This window comes from Crocodylus porosus, unplaced genomic scaffold (assembly GCF_001723895.1).
Source record: "Crocodylus porosus isolate Cpor-Errol unplaced genomic scaffold, CroPor_comp1, whole genome shotgun sequence".
In the NCBI taxonomy this organism is placed as follows: Eukaryota; Metazoa; Chordata; order Crocodylia; family Crocodylidae; genus Crocodylus; species Crocodylus porosus.
This window is the reverse complement of record NW_017728947.1, coordinates 1627689-1647722: the sequence shown is the minus strand read 5'-3', so window position 1 is coordinate 1647722 and position 20034 is coordinate 1627689. Positions and strand designations below refer to the sequence as shown.

General features: G+C 44.6%; 1 protein-coding gene and 1 long non-coding RNA gene across 2 annotated transcripts in view; both read left to right on the top strand.

Annotated features, from left to right (window-relative positions):
- The window catches only part of CHID1 (chitinase domain containing 1), a 278107-nt gene that overhangs the window by 43912 nt on the left and 214161 nt on the right, over nucleotides 1-20034 (top strand). The gene's annotated exons all lie outside the window — the stretch shown is intronic.
- LOC109321381 lies at nucleotides 2480-19015 on the top strand. Its single transcript, XR_002104046.1, has 3 exons — nucleotides 2480-2490; nucleotides 4953-4958; nucleotides 18945-19015. It is a non-coding gene; the product is annotated as an uncharacterized LOC109321381 (long non-coding RNA).

Here is a 20034-nt window from a genome sequence, read left to right as displayed (position 1 = left end):
GAGTTGACAAAACTTAATTAAATCACCCTTTTTCATCTTCACTCCATAATCTGCCTGCTTTCCAAATTTACTGAAGTTCCATAATATACATCCTAAAGGTATATCTGGGCTCTCTACATGGGAGCGACCCATACCCATATGCCCACAAGAGTGCGCTCAACGCACACCAAATACCGAAAGGTCCTCACAACAGGCGGTTTATAACAAAAACCCGGCCAAAATTTTCCCGTTAATTGTACACGTCTTTGTTCCTGGACCCAGACCAAATTGGGCAAGGGAATTCGTATACTTACTCAGATACCCCAGAGATCTTGATCAAAATGCTGGAATGTGTGTCTGGCGTCCTCAGAAACCAAAAATTTGCACAGGAGCCTTTAACTTCCTGAATATCCCGACTCACGTCTCAAACCCCTGGGTGAGCCCAAAAAGGCGGCTCGGTACACACTCCCCGTGGTGGCAGAGACAATCTTGTCGCTGAATTTCGGGGTAGTCCAAGAGAATCTCCTGCCTGGCTCGCCAGATTCTGTTACAAAAGATTGCGGTCTGTTTCTTGGAGGCCACCAAAATCATAGACACACACTCATTAGCAGCACAAAAGGTATATTTGCAAATAGGGTCAGAGCAGAGTCAAAGACTTAGATTGCTCCGAACCCCTAAGGAATTTTTGCAGGCTGTATTTATCCTTCTTCCTCCTGGGCACGTGCGCAGAAACAGGAACTCTTACAGCTTATTTCCGTTTCATACAAACATATATGTGGTTACAGCACTATATCCATCGCATGTACATTATAATTAACTACTTGAGTATGCAGGGCGGAGAAGTAAATATGCATCAGCTAATTGCACATGCTCAGAAAGTTCTTTAGGTCACCAAGAGTTTAAACCCCACCCCCTTTCAAGGACACAGTCAGTTGAATTCCAGCTTCTGTAATCTGCATGAGAAAAGGTAGGGGGAGGCTGGGGGAGAGTCTGTGATTTAGTATAAGAAGAACTGTGGCAAGGCTGGCCAAGAAAAAAAGTCCTTGGCAGTGTTTTTTGCTTATCAGGTGTGAGATGCAAACTGTGCATTTCTAACAATACTCCATTTCTAACACTATGATCGCCTGAACTGCTGTAGCCTAATTCCAGCTTCTATCTTTGTTTGGTAGGGTTGTAATTGCAGATGCAACCAGGTGTAGGTAGCTAGTTTCTTCTGACACTTCACTCTTCATCCCTAAAACAAAGAAGGGTTCACATGCTGGACATTACTTCTTGAAATTTATACTTCAGGAAAATGGCCCAGTTTAGGAAAACATCTTTGCTTTCTTTTGGACAAGGTCTGCAACTGAAGGCCTCCAATGTTTCTGTAGTTGGATGACTCGAGCATTGCACTACAGTTTATACAGTTGCAGCTAAGTCTTTCCCTATGATCCACTGAGCTTGTATCTATGATGCATACCACTTTCTTGCACCCAAACAGTATCTGCTTCTTTAGGGAAAATAAGGAAAGCTGCCACCTCATTATAGAGTATTAAAGGCCTGACCTGCCTTCAGTTGTGGAAGCATCCTTTAACAAGGCTTTGTTTCAAACATTGCTTCTAAGAGTGTGATACTGGACTCTTATTTTAAATGCAATAAAATCCTCTGCTTGTGTGAAGACTTTATTGGTTGCCCTCTGTACCTGGGCCAGGTGGGACTGAGGGATCCGCTGCAGGCTGAATAAAATCACTTGGCAGGCCAGATGCAGCCCATGAGCTATATTTTGCCTCCCCTTGTTGTAAGTTCTTTTGGAGACTGTTGTGTTGTGTGTTATTTTTTTGCAGGGGGAGTGTTGCTTGTATTTATAATGCTTGGCACAATGGAATCCTGTTACATGATTAGAATCAGATGGGTGGGAGGTGCAAAAGGTCATCTGGTCCAACTCCCTCTTCCCCTCCCCCAGTGAATGCATGGATGATGATGCTCCTGAATCATTCCTGTCCAGTGCTTATCCAATCTCATTTTGAAAGCTTCCAATGAAATGTATTTCACAGCTTCCCTGGGCTCTCTACCATTGCCTCGCTTCTAACAGTAACAAAGTTTTCCCTGATATTTAATATAAGTTTTACTTTGCTGCTTTTTGAAGCCACTGGTCTATGTCCTGTCCTCTGCTGTAAGGGAGAAAACTTGCTCTCCTTTATGGCAGCCTTTTAGATATTTGAAAGCCATCATTAGTGTAACTAGAGGTGGGCAAGTAGGGCTCCCACCCTGGGTGCAAATTTAGAGCAGGCACCAGAATGGTGGACCCTGGGTAGTTTAGGTTGTAGGGAATTCTGCAGCTTGTGTGTAGGGAGTTGGTGCTGCTGTAGCAGCCCTAATTCCCTGCCACACTGGCTGCTTCAATCAGGGTCCAATGATCCTGGGATCTTTTGAATCTTGAATCCCTCCTTACCCCTCTACCCGCTTCCCCACCTAGGCCACCACTATCATGTTCTCCTTTAATCACCTTTTTTTGCAAGCTAAACCAAGGTGGTTGATGCTATGGTAATATACCAATAAATGTGCATATCAAGATACTCTAGAATGTGGAGATCTATCTGGAGTGGAAAATTTCTTCCCTGACTTTTATCTTTCTCAGAGTAAATTTCCTCTGGTCCACAACACCTAGCTCTTGAGGTGTTTCTGAGATTAACACTACTCTGTTTAATACTGATGGAATGCTAAGCTTCTCCAAGGGTATAACAACAGAGAACAGTTATTGTAAAGTAAGATGAGGTGTAAACTTGGTGTCAGCTACTCATCAGTAATTATGTGCAAGTGCTCTCATCTGGTAAACACAAGGAACTTTGTCTTCAAGGAAAGTGGCAAAATTTTCTCACTTGCTCCTATCTATGTAAGAGTTTCCATGTGGGCAGTTCCTGGAGTAGCTGACACTGGGGGAAAATCCAGTGTGGGGAGTCCACTTGTACCCCTCTTTTGTTCCTGGTCCACCCTAAGTTTAAAACCAGCTAGCTGCCTGGCAGTGGCAGCAGCACTTCTATTCAGGCAACAGTGAGGAGGTCAGTTGAATTCACGGCTTGTTAAAATGACCTGATTCCTTTTTAAACTCTTCATTTCATAGGTGTTAATGACATGCTTTCCTTTCATTGCCCTCCACTGGACTCTTCAACTTGTCCATGTCCTTTCTGTAGTGGGAGTCCCAAAACTAGACACAGTACTCCAGATGTGGCATCACTAGTGCCAAATAGAGGGGAAGAAATACTTTGCTTGATCGGCTGGCAATACTTCCACTAATACAGCCCAGTATGCCATTATCCTTCTTTGCTACACAGCATACTGTTGGCTGATATTCTGCTTATTGTCCACTGCAACCCCCAGGTCCTTTTCTGCAGAGCGGCTACTTAGCTAGTTGGCCCCCATCTGTACCAATGCATGGCTTTGTTTTGTCCCAAGTGCAGGACTTTGCACTTGTCTTTATTGAGTCTCATGAGATTTCTTTTGGTCCAATCCTTCAATTTGTTGAGGTATCTCTGAATCCTAGCCTTTCCCTCCATTGTGTCTGCTATTCCCCCCAGCTTGGTGTCACCCACAGACTTATTGAGGGTATACTCCATCCCATCTTTCAGGTCTTTGAAGATATTGAACAAAACCAACTCCAGGACTTATCCCTGGGGCACTCCACTTGATACCAGCTGCCAAATAGACATCAAGCCTTTGATTACTACTCTTTGAGCCCAACAATGCAGCCAACATTGTAACCACCTTTTTAAAGTCTATTCATCCACCCTGTACTTCCTTAGCTTGCTTGAGAGAATGTTGTGGGAGATTTGGTATTAAAAGTCTCGCTAAAGTCCAGGTGTATCCTGTCCATTACTGTCCCCACAACCACAGAACCAGTCATCTCGTGATAGAAGGCAATCAGGTTGGTCAGGCATGACTTGTCCTTGGTGAATCCATGCTGACTGTTCCTAATATCCTTTTCACCTCCAGGTGATTAGAAATGGATTCTTTGAAATGGATTTTTCCAGGAACTGAGGTATAGTTCCCCTGATTCTCCTTCCCTTTCTTAAAGATGGGTATTATATTTGTCCAATAGACTAGGACCTCTCCCAGTTGCTGCAGGCTTTCAATTTTGATGGCCAGCAGCTCTACAGTCACATCAGCCAGCTCCCTCAGCAAACTTAAGTGCATTGTGTCCAGCCCCATGGACTTGTATATGTCCAAGTTTTCTAAATAGTCCCTAACCTGTCTTTCACCACTGAGGGCTTGTCACCTGCCCAAACTGCTGCCAGGTACTGTAGTCTGGTAGCTGACCATATTACTTGTGAAGACAAGGTAAAAAAGACATTGATTGTCATCCTTTTCCTCATCTGGCACTAGGTTGTCTTCCCCATTCAGTAAGGGATCCACAATTTCCCTGATATTTCTCTTGTTGCTGACATACTTGTAGAAACTCTTCTTGTTACCCTTCACAGCCCTTGCTAGCTGCAACTCCAATTGTACTTTTTTGCCTTCCTGATTTCATTTCTGCATGCCTGAGCAATACTTATATACTACTCCCTAATTTTTTGTCCAAGCTTCTATTTCTTGTAAGCTTCCTTTTTGTGTTTTAGCTCATTGAAGAATTTCTTGCTAAGCCAAGCAATTCTTCTGCCATATGTCCTAGTTGTCATGTGCATTGGGTTGGCTTGTTCCTGCACCCTTAGCAAGGTGTCTTTAAAGTACAACCAGTTCTCCTAGATTCCTCTCCTCCTGCTCAGACTGGTCTCCCAGGGGCTCCTACTCATCAGTTCCCTGAATGAGTTGAGTTGAAGTCACCTTTTCTGAAGCCCAGGGTCTTTACTCTGCTACTCTTCATCATTCCTTTCCTAAGAATCCTGAACTTAACCATCTCATGCTTGCTGCTGCCCAAGTTGCCATCCACTTCTACGTTCCCCACTAATTCTTCCCTGTTTGTAAGCAGCAGATCAAGGTCTCTCCAGCACTTGTAACAGGAAGTTGTCCCCAACAGTCTCAAAACTTCCTGGATTGCCTGTGCACTGATGTATTGCCCCCCCAGCAGGTGTCAGGGTGATTGAAGTCTCCCCATGAGAACCAGGGCCTATGATATGAAACTCTCAGTAGCTGTTTGAAAAAAGCCTCCACCTTCTGGTCTGGTGATCAATAGCACCACAGCATCACCTTTGTTGCTCTTCCCTACAACCATAACACAATGGGCAGTGCATGCTTTCTGTCCTCAGTTTCCCTTAATTACAAAGGGGCAAGGACTCAAGCAGGCAGGAATAGAAGTTGCCAAGGGCAAAAATCATATTTTCTAGCTCTTGAGTGTTCAAACTGCAATCTAAATAACATACATTGACTGCATTAAATGTATTCTGCTGTTGTTTTACTTTTTTCTTTCCTGTAAAAGAACTAGCAGTAAGAGTATTTCTGTCATGCATAATCAGCAGGATGTGAACCTTAAAATTAAAGCATTGCACTACAGACTTCTGCCTCTTGAACTACTGACCTGGCTGTAATAGCTGGCAGCAGGCTCTACTTTCTGCCTCCCTTGGGATGAGACACAGCTGGGTCCTGGGTAGAAGGCCAGGTTTGGATTAGCTCTCTTCTCTTTCCTCCCTCACCCTCCTCCCTGCACGACCTGAGTGAGCTTAGACCTCTATATTTCTGGGTTGTGGGCTGAGGCTCAGATGGTTGTATTTATTGGGGAAGAGCTCAGCTCAATTCTTGTTCCAGCTGGTAACCATAAAAGAAAGGGGCACATGGTAGGTCTGGCAAGAGAAGCTGCACTTCTCTGTTGGCTTTTTCCTCTCCTTCAGAGCATGGGTGGGAGGGGACAGCTGCCCTTGTCCAACTTCTAAGGGTGCTTGCAGGTGTGTGTCAGTGTTGAAACCCATCCTGTTCTCATCCGCCCACCGCTGTAACCTGTCTTGGTCCGGTTTGCAGCCTAATCCTCTCTCCGGTGTGCCCACGTCCCCCCACATCTTAGTGTCATCTGTGAATTTGAACAGGGTGCTTTTTACCCCCTCATCCAAGTCACTGTTGAAGATGTTGAACAGTGCAGGCCCAAGGATTGAGCCCTGGGGGACCCCACTGCCCACATCCCTCCAGGTTGAAAATGACCCATCAACTGTCACACTCTGGGTACAGCGCTCCAGCCAGTTAGCGACCCATTTGACTGCGTAGGTGTCAATGTCGCAGTCCCCCAGTTTTTGTTTTTTTTTAAATGAGAACAGGGTGAGAGACCGTGTCGAAGGCCTTCCTAAAGTCCAGAAACACTAAGTCCACTGCTACCCCTGCGTCTAAGGATTTTGTGACCTGGTGATAGACCAACCTGGTGGCCTTCTGACGGGACCTGCTGCTAATGAACCCGTGTTGGTTGCCCCTAAGCATAATCTCCCCTGATCCTCCCTCATGGACATGTGGCAGGATAATTCTCTCAAAAAGCTTCCCCAGGATCGAGGTAAGACTAACTGGCCTATAGTTTCCTGGGTCCTCCTTCCTCCCTTTTTTGAAAATGGCCTTTGGCCCTTTTCCAGTCCTCTGGCACCACAACAGAGCACCATGTGTGCTCATAAAGCCATGCCAGGGGTCCCGCAATGACATCTGCTAATTCCCTAAGCACTCAGGGGTGGAGAGCATTAGGACCAGCTGATTTAAATACATCCAGTCCCTCCAGAAGTTCCCTGACTAGATCTTTACTGACCCTACGCCTGGGCGCACCTCCTCTGGGGCCTGGGGAGAAGGGGGGGGACCTGGTCCCTGCTCAGGAAAATGGAGGCAAAGAAGTTGTTAAATAGGTTAGCTTTGTTGTCTGGTGCAACGACCAGATTTCCTAGCGTGTCTTGCAGGGGCCCTATGTTACCCGGAACCTTCTTTTTGCCCCCTATGTATTTACAAAAGGACTTCTTGTTGTCCTTGATCTGGGAAGCTAGTCCCAGTTCCTTGTCCACCTTGGCCTTCCTGACTGCCCCCTGCATCCCCGAGCAACCGCAGTATAGTCATCCCTGGTGATGGCCCCTCCCTTCCATTGGGTGTACGCCTCCCTTTTATCTAGGAGATGTTCCCCTATACTTTTGATGAGCCATGGGGGCTTTTGTGCCCTCCTGTTCCCTTTTGATTCGTGTTGGGATTACCTCCCTTTGGGCTTGGAGAATCGGCTTCTTAAGGAACGTCCACTCTTCTTGGACACCCAACTCCCCTCCCCCTCTGGGACCTCAGTGCTCCCCGACTATTCTCATTAGCTCATTGAAGTCCACTCCCCTGAAGTCCAGGGCTGCTGCCTTGCTGCAGGCCTTTGCCACCTTGCGCTGGATGGTGAATTCCAGCAGGTGGGATTCAACACTGACAAGTGCAAGGTGCTGCATCTGGGGAGGAAGAACCGGCAGCATAGCTACAGGCTGGGGAACTCCCTTCTTGTCAGTGCAGAGGCAGAAAAGGATCTTGGAGTCGTCATTGATGCCAAGATGAACATGAGCTGGCAGTGTGGAGATAGTCAGGAAGGCCAACTGCACCTTGTCGTGCATCCACAGATGCATCTCAAGCAGGTCCAAGGAGGTGATCCTCCCCCTCCATGCGGCACTGGTCAGGCCGCAGCTAGAGTACTGTGTCCAGTTCTGGGCGCTGCACTTGAGGAGGGATGTGGACAGCATGGAGAGGGTCCAGAGGAGGGCCACTTGCATGATCAGGGGGGCAGCAGGGCAGACCCTATGAGGAGAGGCTAAGGGACCTGAACCTGTTCAGTGTCTGCAAGAGAAGCCTCAGGGGGGATCTAGTGGCCTGTTACAAACTAGTCAGGGGGGACCAGCAGGCACTGGGGGAGTCCCTGTTGCCCCAAGCACTACCAGGAGTGACCAGGAATAATGGTCACAAGCTGGCGGAGGGCAGATTTAGACTAGACATCAGGAGGCGCTACTTCGCTGTCAGGGCGGCTAGGATCTGGAACCAACTTCCAAGCGAAGTGGTGCTGGCTCCTACCCTGGGGGTCTTTAAGAGGAGGCTAGATGAACACCTTCCTGTGGTCATTTGACCCCAGTAGTCTTTCCTGCTATGGCAGGGGGTTGGACTTGATGATCTGTCCCTTCTGTCCCTTGATGTTCAGGTCCCTTCTGACCCTACAAACTATGAAACTCTCACCCAGGTGATAGAGCACCCACAGCCCCCTCACCAGGTCGTTGCTCATGGCCAGGTCCAGGTCCAACAAGGCATGTCCCGTGGTAGAGCTGTGCACCTCCTGGGTTACACGGAGGTCCTGTATCTCAGCTAGGAACCTATGTGAGCGGTCAGACCTGACTGCTCTTCCCAGCAGATGTCTGGAAAGTTCAGGTCACCCATGATGACTGCATCCTTTGACATAACTACCTCCATTAGCTGACTTAAGAATTCCCGGTCTAGCTCTTCCTTGGTTGGGTGGTCTCTAGTAGACCCCCACCGTTAAGTCTCTTTCCCCTCGACTGCCTTTTATTCTAACCCAGAGCACTTCAGTATGCCCCTCCTCTGACCTTATGCTACTCATTGAGGATGCGTATTCCTCCTTGATGTAGAGCCACACCCCCACCTTTCCTCCTTTTCCTATTTCTCCCGTACAGCCTATAGCTGCTTTGGACAGCCCTGCTTTGGACCATGAACTTCTCAAGTCTTTGTTGGCTGTTGCTGCTTTGCCAGTGGTAGCATCAGCCTTGTTTTCAGATTTTGTGTGGTCACTTATCTTTATCATGCTGTGACATGTCCTGAGGAATGTAAATGAGTTCATAGCTTGGCAAAAAAAAATAAAAAAGCTGAATTTCACGGGGGAAAAAGAAGAGGCATTTATAATCTGATGGTATTTTCTCTGCTGGGTTGCAAAAGGTCGCTGCAGAGGGCTGTGCAAGTTTTGCAAGGAAATGCTTGCAGAAATAATAACAGAATGTATTAGGGTAGCTAAAATAAAGGGATTGGTACCACCTTCCGCTGGAGCTTCTGCCAGGGTGCAGCAGTACCCAGGGCTCAGCTAGGGAGCGGCAAGAGAATTGCTATTGGGTCCTGCATTGCTCTCTGGCTTGGTGCTGATGCTCTCACCACGCTGCTCCTTGGCTTTCTGCTGAGCCAGGAAACAGTGAGGCAATTAGTGCGGAGCCAGAGACTGGCATGGGACCTAGTGCTGCCTGCAGGTGCTGCGTTTTGACTTAATACCCAATTCTAAGATGAGGATTTGTTTTCCCTATATTGAATGGAGGAAAAACCTCATCATGGAATTGAGTAAGTGAGGTCTGTCCCTATGTGAAATCTTGGACACTAAGTAGAAACTTAAAAAGCACCCCTTAACATTGTCCTGGGTTTTGGGGTGTCACTTTTTTCTACTACCATTTGCTTCTTTCATGGGACATGACTTGAAATTTGAATTCTAAAGGCAATGTATTTGAATTGTTCTACATTGCAGTTTGTCCTACCAAGTCAAAAAGTGGGGATGTATGTGTGATTTATAACAGTTATTAGACACATGGCAGAACTGTGTGGAGGATTGGCTTCCTGTACAGCATGAGTATTAAAAACTTGTTTGTTTGCGGTTTTTTAAACGTACAGGTAAATAACCTCCTATTTGAAGATGGGTTGTCAGTGGTTGCTTTACAGGCACTTTTGTTGGCACCGAAAGCAGAAATCCCTTCACAAAGTAGTAATAAAGCAATGACATTTGCTGTGTCACTGAGTTTATAATCTAACCCCATGCTTTTTACTTGATTGTTGTTTGTCAGAATGTGTACTGAGGTGTTACGCCTTCCAGAGTGAACCTCTATCCTTGTGCAACATCTGTCTTGAGGATAACAGGAAGGTGACTTGGGCGGGGGTGGGGAGGAATCTCTAGATTTTAATTTGGTATAGCTGAAGAAACTCATCTCTTTATGAAAGAACACATGTAAATTGTGAATAACTTCTGATTTATACACCGTAACAATTTGATAGAACCACAAAAGGTACCAGTAACTTATTTCCATTAAGAATTTTTCAGTTTGAGAGGGAGAGTTGAGCAGAATAATAGTGTTGTGCCTCCAAAAGAGTTTCTTAAGGCCTCAAGACGTTTGGAGGCTTATCTACATTGAGCATAAACAATTAAAATGGTCTAGAGTAAAGTAGATTTTTAAAATACCTTTCAGTTCCAGTAATCCAAGAAGGTATTAGTAGCACAAGTAAGGATTTATGGGGTTTTACACTTCATTAATTTATAACAAATCTAGCGTGAGAATATTGGATGTGTATGAAAAGGCTTGATCCTCAGTATAAGTCAGTCAGCACAAAAATATTAGCTATTACCTATACCACAATAACATGCTTCCTAGGAAAAAGCAGAAATCATCAAACAGTATGTTTTCATTTGCCTTATGGGACTCGGTATTCAAGATTATAGCCAAGTTGTAAATAAATCAGAAGACGTTGCTATTTCCTTCTGAGAATTCTCTGTAAGTGTTATTTAAGTAGGTTGGATATAGTTAGGAAGTGAACAACAGTCTCCAGAACGTCTTGAGACGCTGTGGCAGAACATTGGCCACTGGTCTGTCAAAGTTGTAGTTGACTTGGAAACCAAATTTCTTGTTCATATGATAATTACCTTGTTTTAGAATAGGGATGGCAAACTCATCCGGCCCCATGGGCTGAATGAGGCTTGCTGGGCTAGACCGGGACCGACTTCCTGGGTCTCTAGCCTGTGACACTGGGTGCAGCTCACGTGCCCACATAGTACCATGCTCTGGCCCCCAGGCTGACATGGGGTACGTGCTGTCAGCAGTATAGTAGGTCAGTCCAGGTGCATGTGCAGTCCATGCTCGAGAACAGCTGTGCTGTGCCCTGCAATGTCTGGCCAATGCTCTGGAGGCAGTGCACGCCCTGTGCAGCTCTGCATGATTCATGCACTGTGAGTCTTGGGACCAATGTATGCTGCATGCGGTGATCAGTCCAGTTCTGCCCACACGTGCAGCATGTAATGTTTCCCTGGACAAGCCCTTAGTACCGGCTCCAGGGCAGCCTGATCTGGACCAGCTCTAAAGCCAATGTGCTGTATGCAGCATGTGTCCCAGCCTGACCCTCTGTGCTGTGTGCAGAGTGCATGGTGCTGGGTCTAGCTTATGTGCTGTGTGCAACATGCAGGGCCAAGGCTGCCATATGAGGTTCAGTCTAATGAACCTTGGGTTGGATCATGTTGCTTCATTGGTCAGATCTAGCTCCCAGGTCATATTTTTGACACCCTGTTTTAGAAGCTGGGAAGTTGTCATAATTTGAACAAAATAGGGATCCCCAGAAAGGACTGGTTAGTTAGATATGCCTTTTGATTTGCCCTGACATTCTTTCTACATGAAATCACTGTAAAGTGGTAGCTGAAAAAGTGCTCTGGAAGAGTTGGTATCAGTTGCCAAAGTGGGAGGCATTTCCAGGGCTCCTGTTATATTCGGTATTTTCTAGGGTTTAAATTGGGTTTTAGGAAAACCCTGATTAACTGCTGGGGTAGTGAAAGACAGAACAATCTACCGAGGGAGGTCATGGAAACTCTTTCCTTGGCAGTTTTTTAGAACACATTTCAGAGACATGTTCTAGGGATCTAAAACAGGCTGTCTAACTTCTGTTGAGTGGGGGTGGGGGGCGCACACTGCCTTCCACTGCAGGAGCAGCTTCCCCCCCACACTGTCTGCACTGCACTGGCAGTTTGCAGCCTCCCTCTGGGCTCTCACCCACTGTGTGACTGGAGAGGCAGCTTCAGGGGCCTGCAAACCATGGGTTAACTGCTTGTGGGCCTCTGGTTGGACAGCCCTGGTCTAGAAATGCTTTATTCTGCCTTGGTGCAGATTTATTGAACTTAGACGGTTTGCTGAGGTCAGTTCAGTCCTACAGTTTCTAATACTTCTCCATAAGCAGTAAAAAAACTATTACCATTTAAAATAAATATTTAAAATCTGATAACATTAGGGGTGCACTGATAGAGATTTTGGGGCCAATACCGATATCCGATTTTTAGGGAGGTATATCAGCCAATACTGATCCGATTTCTGATACAGTGTGGAGAGCTGCATGCAACTGGTAAGTCTGTTGTGCTGGAAGGGAAGCGGAGAGGGAAGGGAAGGGGTGTGGGGGACAGAACAAGGCCCTGCAGTGAGGGAGGAATGGGGCTGGGGCAAGTGCTGCTGGGGCGGGGTAGGTGCGGGATGGAGCCGCAGCTCGTCTAGGGGGCGGCTCCCACTGCTGTGTGCATCCTGGGAGGACATGGGGGGCATGTGCCCATGGATCTGTGTGGGGTGTGGGCGGGGTGAGCTGAAGCTTCGGGCTGGGGTCGGGGCTGCACTGGGAGAGGGGCTATGGGGGGGTTGCAGCCCCCAGCGTTTGCCGTAAAATTCCCCACCCCAAATTCCTAAAACTCCCCCCCCTCCTGCTGGGAAGAGCCCAGCGCAGCCTTGTCCCCAGCCCAAAGCTGCAGTCTCCGTGCTGTGTTGTGGCTGCATGCGTACAGTGGCATTTATTGGCCACGTCAAGCCGATTTTCTGATGCACTCAATTTTCTTTATATCAGTACCAATCAGGTATCGGACCAGTGTGTTGGTGCACCTCCAGATAACATATCTGGGCTGTAATCCATCTCTAGTCTTGTGCTGATGTGCAAAAGGAGAAGGGGAGAGAACAAGATCAGTCTTCATTTCCTTGTGTGGTAGTAGTAATGCTCCCCAAATTCCAGTGCTTGTGAAAGAGTGCAGGCTAGTGGATCTGACTCAACAAAGTGGGGGAGAGGGTGGGGGAATAGGAGGGGGAATAGGCTCAATCCTGTAAAGGACTGGGGTAACTATCTTCCCCCCCCCCCCACCGCTGTTTAGGAGCAAGGGAAGAAATTGTGGCTGAATTCTTTCAAAGTTTCGGTGGAATTGCTACAGCTGTTTGCTTCCCTTTTCATGGGGTTCAAAGCTATGGTTTTTCCAACATGAGATTCTTATGGTGGTAGTTTTCCAACTGCTTGTTTAGTAAGGCTTTCTGCAAAAGTTTGAAGTGAGCAACAAACCTCAAGATGCTTCACTTTAGCTGCCTGTTAGGTAATTAAAATAAAAAATGGTTGCAGTTATTTTAACGAAATTTGGAAATATACTACTCCACTGCAAACTTGCAGGCTTGCTTTCAGCCTGAGCAAATTAAAGCAGCTGAGCAAAACCTTTCCAAAATGAGATTTAAAACGCTAAACAAGCTCATACTGTTAAATTTTATAATGTGATGTGAATTTTCATGAGCTATCTGAGACTGGAAAACGCGTCTCTGACAAAACATTGTCTAGTAAATGTTACACTGGTTTTCTTTCTTCCTTTTTTTTGTTTGTCCTGAGCAGCTTGTCATAGCTGTGTGTTTAAGCACAAAATTTCAAAGTGTCTTTCTTCTTCCCATCCATTCCCAGCTAAGTGCAGTTATGTCCCAGCCATCATTTTAACTGTGTTCCTTACTGAGGATGATTTCTTATTTGATGGAAAAAAAGTTGAAAGTAAAAGCACTTTCTACATTTCAAACAACCTGATGTCTTAAAATTTGATTTCTAACTTGTTTGTGGTATGCTGAGACTAAGTATTCTTGACACTTTTTTAAAGCAGTAAAAAGTTGCTGGCAGGGGATTTTTTTTATTTACATATGCATTATGAGACAGGCCCTTTTAGGGGAACAGGAAATATCTCACTAGTGATTACTATAGTATCCTTCACAGAACAGATGATAGAGCCTAATATTGGTGACAGTTATTCAGCACTTTTTTCTCTTTCCTGCTCTGAAGTGCCTTTCATTTAGACCATCAAAGAGAATACATTATAAATTCAAATTCCATTTAGCATTATTTTTATAATTTTCAGTGTTGTACAACAGCTCTAGCACTTGGAATTGTTGACCTTCCTGAGCATTCCAGTAAGGAGGATATTCTATAGCTCTTTATTTTATTTGCATGGGGAGAGGTAAGAGGAGAAGGAGGGAGGAAGGCAAAGGAAGGGAAAGCGGTCTTTTATGTATTTTTATTTTTTATTTATTTATTTATTTTTATCCTGAAAGACTTATCTTGTTTCCAGTAGCTCTGAAAATGTGCTTTATTAGTTGAACAGTGAGTCTTCCCATTGGTTTAGTACGAGGTGGCAAAGGTGTGTGTGTATGTGTGTGTGTGTGTGTGTATATATATATATATATAACCATGAGTCAGGCTGGAGATCACTGAAGGGAGATGAACATCTTTTCATCCTGAAAGACTTATCTTGTTTCCAGTAGCTCTGAAAATGTGCTTTATTAGTTGAACAGTGAGTCTTCCCATTGGTTTAGTACGAGGTGGCAAAGGTGTGTGTGTATGTGTGTGTGTGTGTGTGTGTGTATATATATATATATATATAACCATGAGTCAGGCTGGAGATCACTGAAGGGAGATGAACATCTTTTCAGAAGAATGAAAAGATCATCTTCCCTTTAATAAAACAAAATTTGAGTACATATTTAGGAATCCTAATTCGCCTTGTATTCCCAGTGAATCAGAAACTTTGTTTTTGTATCCATTCAACTCTGCTGGAGTGCTCTGTTGGATGAGTGCTTCTTAAATTAATATACAAATGTTTTGTAGTAAATGAATGCATTCTGTGCCTCAGAATGGCATCTATTAAACATCTCTGTGACATTTTGTGTCTTTAATACATTGTTAATCTAAGAAATGCTTTTCACTTAAATTAAAGCAATTTATGGATACTTGATGCCTGGCATCTTCATTGTTCTTAAAATATAAAAAAGACTACTAGGTTTGACCTTGAATGTAGCTGATGCACAGCAGGAGCTGAAATTAATATCTTCTGTGTTTATGCAGGTTGTTTTATTTGAAAGTCACCAACTGATCTGTTTAATTCATAATTTCTATTGTAACACAGATGAATATTGCTACCCATGGATGCTCATGATTAGTGTCTCAGAACATCTGCCATTCGAAATCAGAGATATTAAATTAACACTTTATCAGAGTTGTATCTTAATCTAGTATTCTACATGGCTTGGTGGGTTTTTTTAACACACATTTCAGTGTAGTCTGATTCCATGTAATGCTTTTGCAAGTGGCCAAATTAACCCAAGATCAGTATCCTTGGTGTTTTTGTGCTTTTCATTAACCTATGATACCTGTAAATAGGAACCTGTAGAATGCTTACATTATTGGCTATGGAGTAGGGGTTGGCAACCTACAGCCCACAAGCCATATCTGGCCTGCAAAGAGATATGATCTATCCCACAACAGCATTTGGTGGTAATCTAGGTGGGAGGGAATTAATGGCAGTGAGAGCTGGTGGTGTTTGGCAGCACCTGGTGGCAGAGGAAATCTCTGGCAAGGGAAGTGGTGGTAGATGGGTTATGAGCAACAGCCTGCCTTAGGGCTGGGCTCTGTTACTTTAGATTATCATTGGTAGCAGGTTGCTGACCCCTGAGTGCACAGGCTCTACCAAAATTTTATTTGGAACTAAGCGTTTGATCCGCAATATTTGCTGACCTGGTGGGCACCCTTAGACCCCTGCTCTTGCTGCAGCTGTGGTGAAATGAGGAAGTGTCCTGATTAAAACTAGTTATTTCATTGGAAGGGAAACACTGAAGAGAAGAACAATGGGTGAAGATGAGTATGCTCATTCTTTGTGTTCCTTGTATGTAAAGAGTTTCTCATGTGGTAAAACCATATCGTGGTTATTTTTCAGATCATTTCTTAGAGCTCTTCTTTGCCAAGATGCAGCAAAAATCTTGATCATGATTAAGCAGCTGGTTTGCTGAGACTACTTGCCCACCTATATTATCCTGTTGTTTCTTTGTGCGCCCACTGTTTGTTTTATCCACCTGTTATCTCTTCCCTTATAGTAATACATTCCTTGCATCAGGAATCATCATGTTTTATACATTAGCACAGCATGACTCAGGACTATGACTGGGCTTTCAGGGATTTGTTACCTGAAGAAGTCAAATGTCTTCTGGAGATCCCGATCTCCAGAATGTGAGACGGGGAAAAAGTGCTGTCTAATAAAGCATTCCTGGTTGAGAAAAGCCTTTCCCAGAAGTTTTTGGTTGCAAAGGAATCTTGTTTCTGAAATGTAATGAATTAAATTTTATCCTACCCTGTTTCCTATAATGATAGTTGTAAGTTTGAAGTGGTCTGGATGTCCATAGGGCAGTTAAAATACAAACGAAATATGCTAAATTTAAATACATTTTTTCAAAATTAATGTTAAATTGTAATATTAAACAGCTTATTGCAACCTTCTTCAAGGCATATGCATAGGGTAATCATTTATAATCATTCAGAGAAAAGGAAAAATGTTTGCTAATCAGTTTTAAAGAAGTCCAAAGAAATCAGCTGGAAGTCGCTAGTTAAGCACCAGGAGCTAGAGCTGTCTAGAAATTGGGATTTCCAGTTTGTTTAGCATGCAGAACATTTTTAAAAATTCCTCCAAATGTTTGTTTTAGAAACACTGACACATGGTGTTTTCAAAACTAAATATGCTCCCAGCGGCCCTAAAAGCCTGGTACAGCTGATAAGAATGTCAGTAACAGCCAGGAGCTGGATTTCAGAATCTGTCACATAACCATGCAGACAGTCCCAGGGCTCCAGTAATCTTGGTCCAGCAGTCTCCTTGTGGGTGCCTGACCAGAAGTGGTACAGTAGTCTTGGGACTGTGTACCCTGGATGCCTGTTTCAGGACTACAAAATAGGGAACTTAAACTGTCTGAGCCTTTATTTATTGGTGGCTCTACCAGGCTCCTAGCTTTGCAGTAAGAAACCCAGAACCCCTGTGGTCCTCAAGGATTTCCAGGATTCCAGGTTTGTAATAAAGAGCTTTGAAGCCCCATGGAACTGGCATGAGAGCTTAGATTCACATATTATCTGTACTGCATCCTTGCCTTTGCCCACATACTCATTCTTCATGTGCACCAACCATGGGAATAAACTGGTTAAGTCAACCTTGGTAGCACCCCTTTGCTGCCGCTTTCAAGTATACTGAAGACAGCAGAACAGGAGTGGATGGGCACTGCCATGCTTCCCAGTGGTGCACTCAATAGTGCACTGGAAATGGTATAGGCATATTCATCAGGAGGTTGAGCAGTCCAGATTACACCCTACCAAGAAAATGGACAAAATTCAACTATGTCAAAAGTAAGATTTTTCACCAAAACATTTCCTATTCTATGGATCAGCAATTTCAGATGTATACATTTCACCTATAGCCAGAATCAGAATTTGTTGAAGTGATAAAACCAGTTTTTGAGATTAGTAGTTCCTTCTTCATATGCAGTGAGGAATATTTCCTTCATTTCAGTTTATTCAACTAGTTCAGTTCCTGGCTTACTCATTCAAAGCTGAGAAATGGATTGAAAGAAGAAAATAAATGTTCCTTCTTTTAAAATTCTGAATCTATGAATAAAAATGGGTATGGGAGGGATGAACTATGCTACTAGAAGTGATAGGAATGGAGACTATAGATGGTCCACAAACTAGAGGTAAATGTTTTTGATCCCAGCCTTCAATAGACCTGATTTATTAAAAATGTACTTCCCGCCCCCCCCTTTCATCTATCTACCACAGCTATTAAAATGCTGCCTTCCTACATAGTCATTTAATTCCCATTTCCATCCAAATTTACCTTGACACATCTGAGGTGTAAAAATCTAGTAAATTAAAAAAATCATTATTTACCATTTTCTAACCATAAAAACAAGATGAGGAATTTAAATAAATGCATATTAACCTCCATAATTACCTAAATAATTTGTATGTGGCTGTGCTGTGTATTTGACTAGTTAGCAAAACAAAATGCAACAAAAACCAAAACAACTTCCTCGCCTCTTCTTTCCTCCATGAAACTATAGCACTTTGTACAAACCAAGATTTCTTTTGGAAAATAAGCAAAAGTAAAAACACGAAACAAAATCTTCTTTGTACTTACAGTTTTGTATTTGGTATATTTTCATATACTTGCATGTTCACACAGTAACCATAACAAGTAGATCTTTTCTCACTAGATCACACTTTTAGTGCCTGCCCTTAGTGTTTGCTTCCTTAAAGCATTTATAGGATACTTATCTACTAAGTAGGTTTTGCCCACACTTGCTACTTGCTAAAAGGGCAAGCTCAGTTAAATTTGTATATGAGAGCCTGTCTGTCTTTAATTTTTAAAATCCCAGACTTTGAAGGAAACCCATTAAAACTGCTTCAGCCCATAATCCTTATCAGATACCTAGCTTTTTATTGGCTTCATGAGACGTACTGCTTGCTTCATTTGAAAGTCAGATGAGCAAGAAACATGCTTCTCCTCAAATATTTGAATTGAATCTATGCTCCTCACAGACAGTGTCTTAAGGCAGTGTTTCTCAACCTTTTTGGACCTGAGGCACCCCTCTATAACTTTTGTGAATTGAATGGTACCCCATTTCAGAAAACTAATTTATTACAGTTCTTTCACCCTCCCAGAGAGAGTGGGCATTGGAAGACAGGTAAGTGGCCAGGCAGGGAAGAGCTTGAGATTGCACTTATTTCTTCAAACCTGTGTCTCCTGTGCTTATCTCCTCACACTCTTAAAGGATCTGGTGGTACCCCAAGGTACCACAGCACACCAGTTGAGAAACACTGCTTTAAAGACTAGGTCCCACTCTGTCTATTTAGGTACCTAAATGTGATCCCATTCTACCTCTTTCAAGTCCATGAACAACTATTAATACAAAAGCTAAGGTGGGACCTCCTCCTCTGCTTTTTTTTTTTAAAGCTAAGATGGTGGCATATTACAAAAATAGATGCATGAATGGATATTTAGAGATTTGAACAGTGGAATAGGATTGCCCTTGGCACTTAATAGGTGGAGAAAGATCTGTCTGTGGGTATCCAGAGCTGTGGATGTTCATGTTTTGATGTGTAAGGCTCAAAAATCTACCCTCTCCCTACAGGTAATTTTTCTTTACCAAGTGGTAACAGTTTCTGCAGAATCTTTCTTTTTTTTAAAATTAGCCTCTGAGTTTACAGGTTTCCCTCGCTTTATGCAGGTTCTATATGTGCAAACCTGCTCTTATGCAGTGACCCTTTTTATTAGGCCTGTGCAAAGCGGCTAGTATTCAATTCAGATTTGGCCGATTCAGGGGACAGTGACTTGACTGTCCCGAATTAATTTGGCAGAATTAGTCAGGCCAAGCTATGCCTGCCCCAGCTCTCCGCATTTTGGGGGAAAAAAAGCCCTGACTCACTGGGTGCTGCCAGGCTGGGGGGGGGGAGGGGAATTTCCTGCTGTCCCCCACTGCCCCGCACTGAATGGGAGGCTCTGCATGAGCCCCCTGGCCTGCTCCCCCAGCCTCCCCCACAGGTGCCATGGCCGGGCCAGCTCCATCCCTTTAAGAAAAAAGCAAAACAAGAAAAGCCGGGTACTCACCATTCCTGCTGGTGGGGGAGTGATCCCCACTGCTGTTCTGAGCCAAGTAAGGGGCTCTGCATGAGGCCACTGCAGGAGCGGTAAATCCCGGGGCTTTTCTCTTTTTTCTTAAAGGGCCAGAGCTGGATCAGGCAGGGCACCCATGTGGGGGCATCGGGGGGCTTGTGCAAAGCCCTCCACACAGCGTGGGGCAGTGGGGGGCAGCACAGACCATGCCCCACTCCCAGTAGCACCTGGTGAGTACTGGGGCTTTTCTTTAAAGCGCTGGGAGCTGAGGGGGGTGGGGGGAGTGGGGGCTGGCAGGGATCCCCCCATAGTTCCCTTCCCCACATCCCCCTTCCCCACTCCTAGTACTTACCAGCTTGGAGTCAGCTGAAGCTCCCTGCTGTAGCCACCAGGGACTGCCTGAATCGCCAAAGCTCTCCGAATTTTTTCCAAGGATTCGGGGAGCTTTGAGTCGATTCGGACCTTTTAATTGGTCCCCTGATTTGATTCGGATTCAGAGTTTCTGCCACCGAATTGGGCAGAATCTCTTCCGAATCAAATCGCCACCTGAAGCTTTGCACAGCCCTACTTTTTATACCCCAAGTTCGTTATATGCGAGGTAAATTTACTCTTATTTGATGGGTGTGGCGGAAGCCTGCAGTCAGCTGCTTTGTGCGGTGCATTGTGGGAGTGACGCA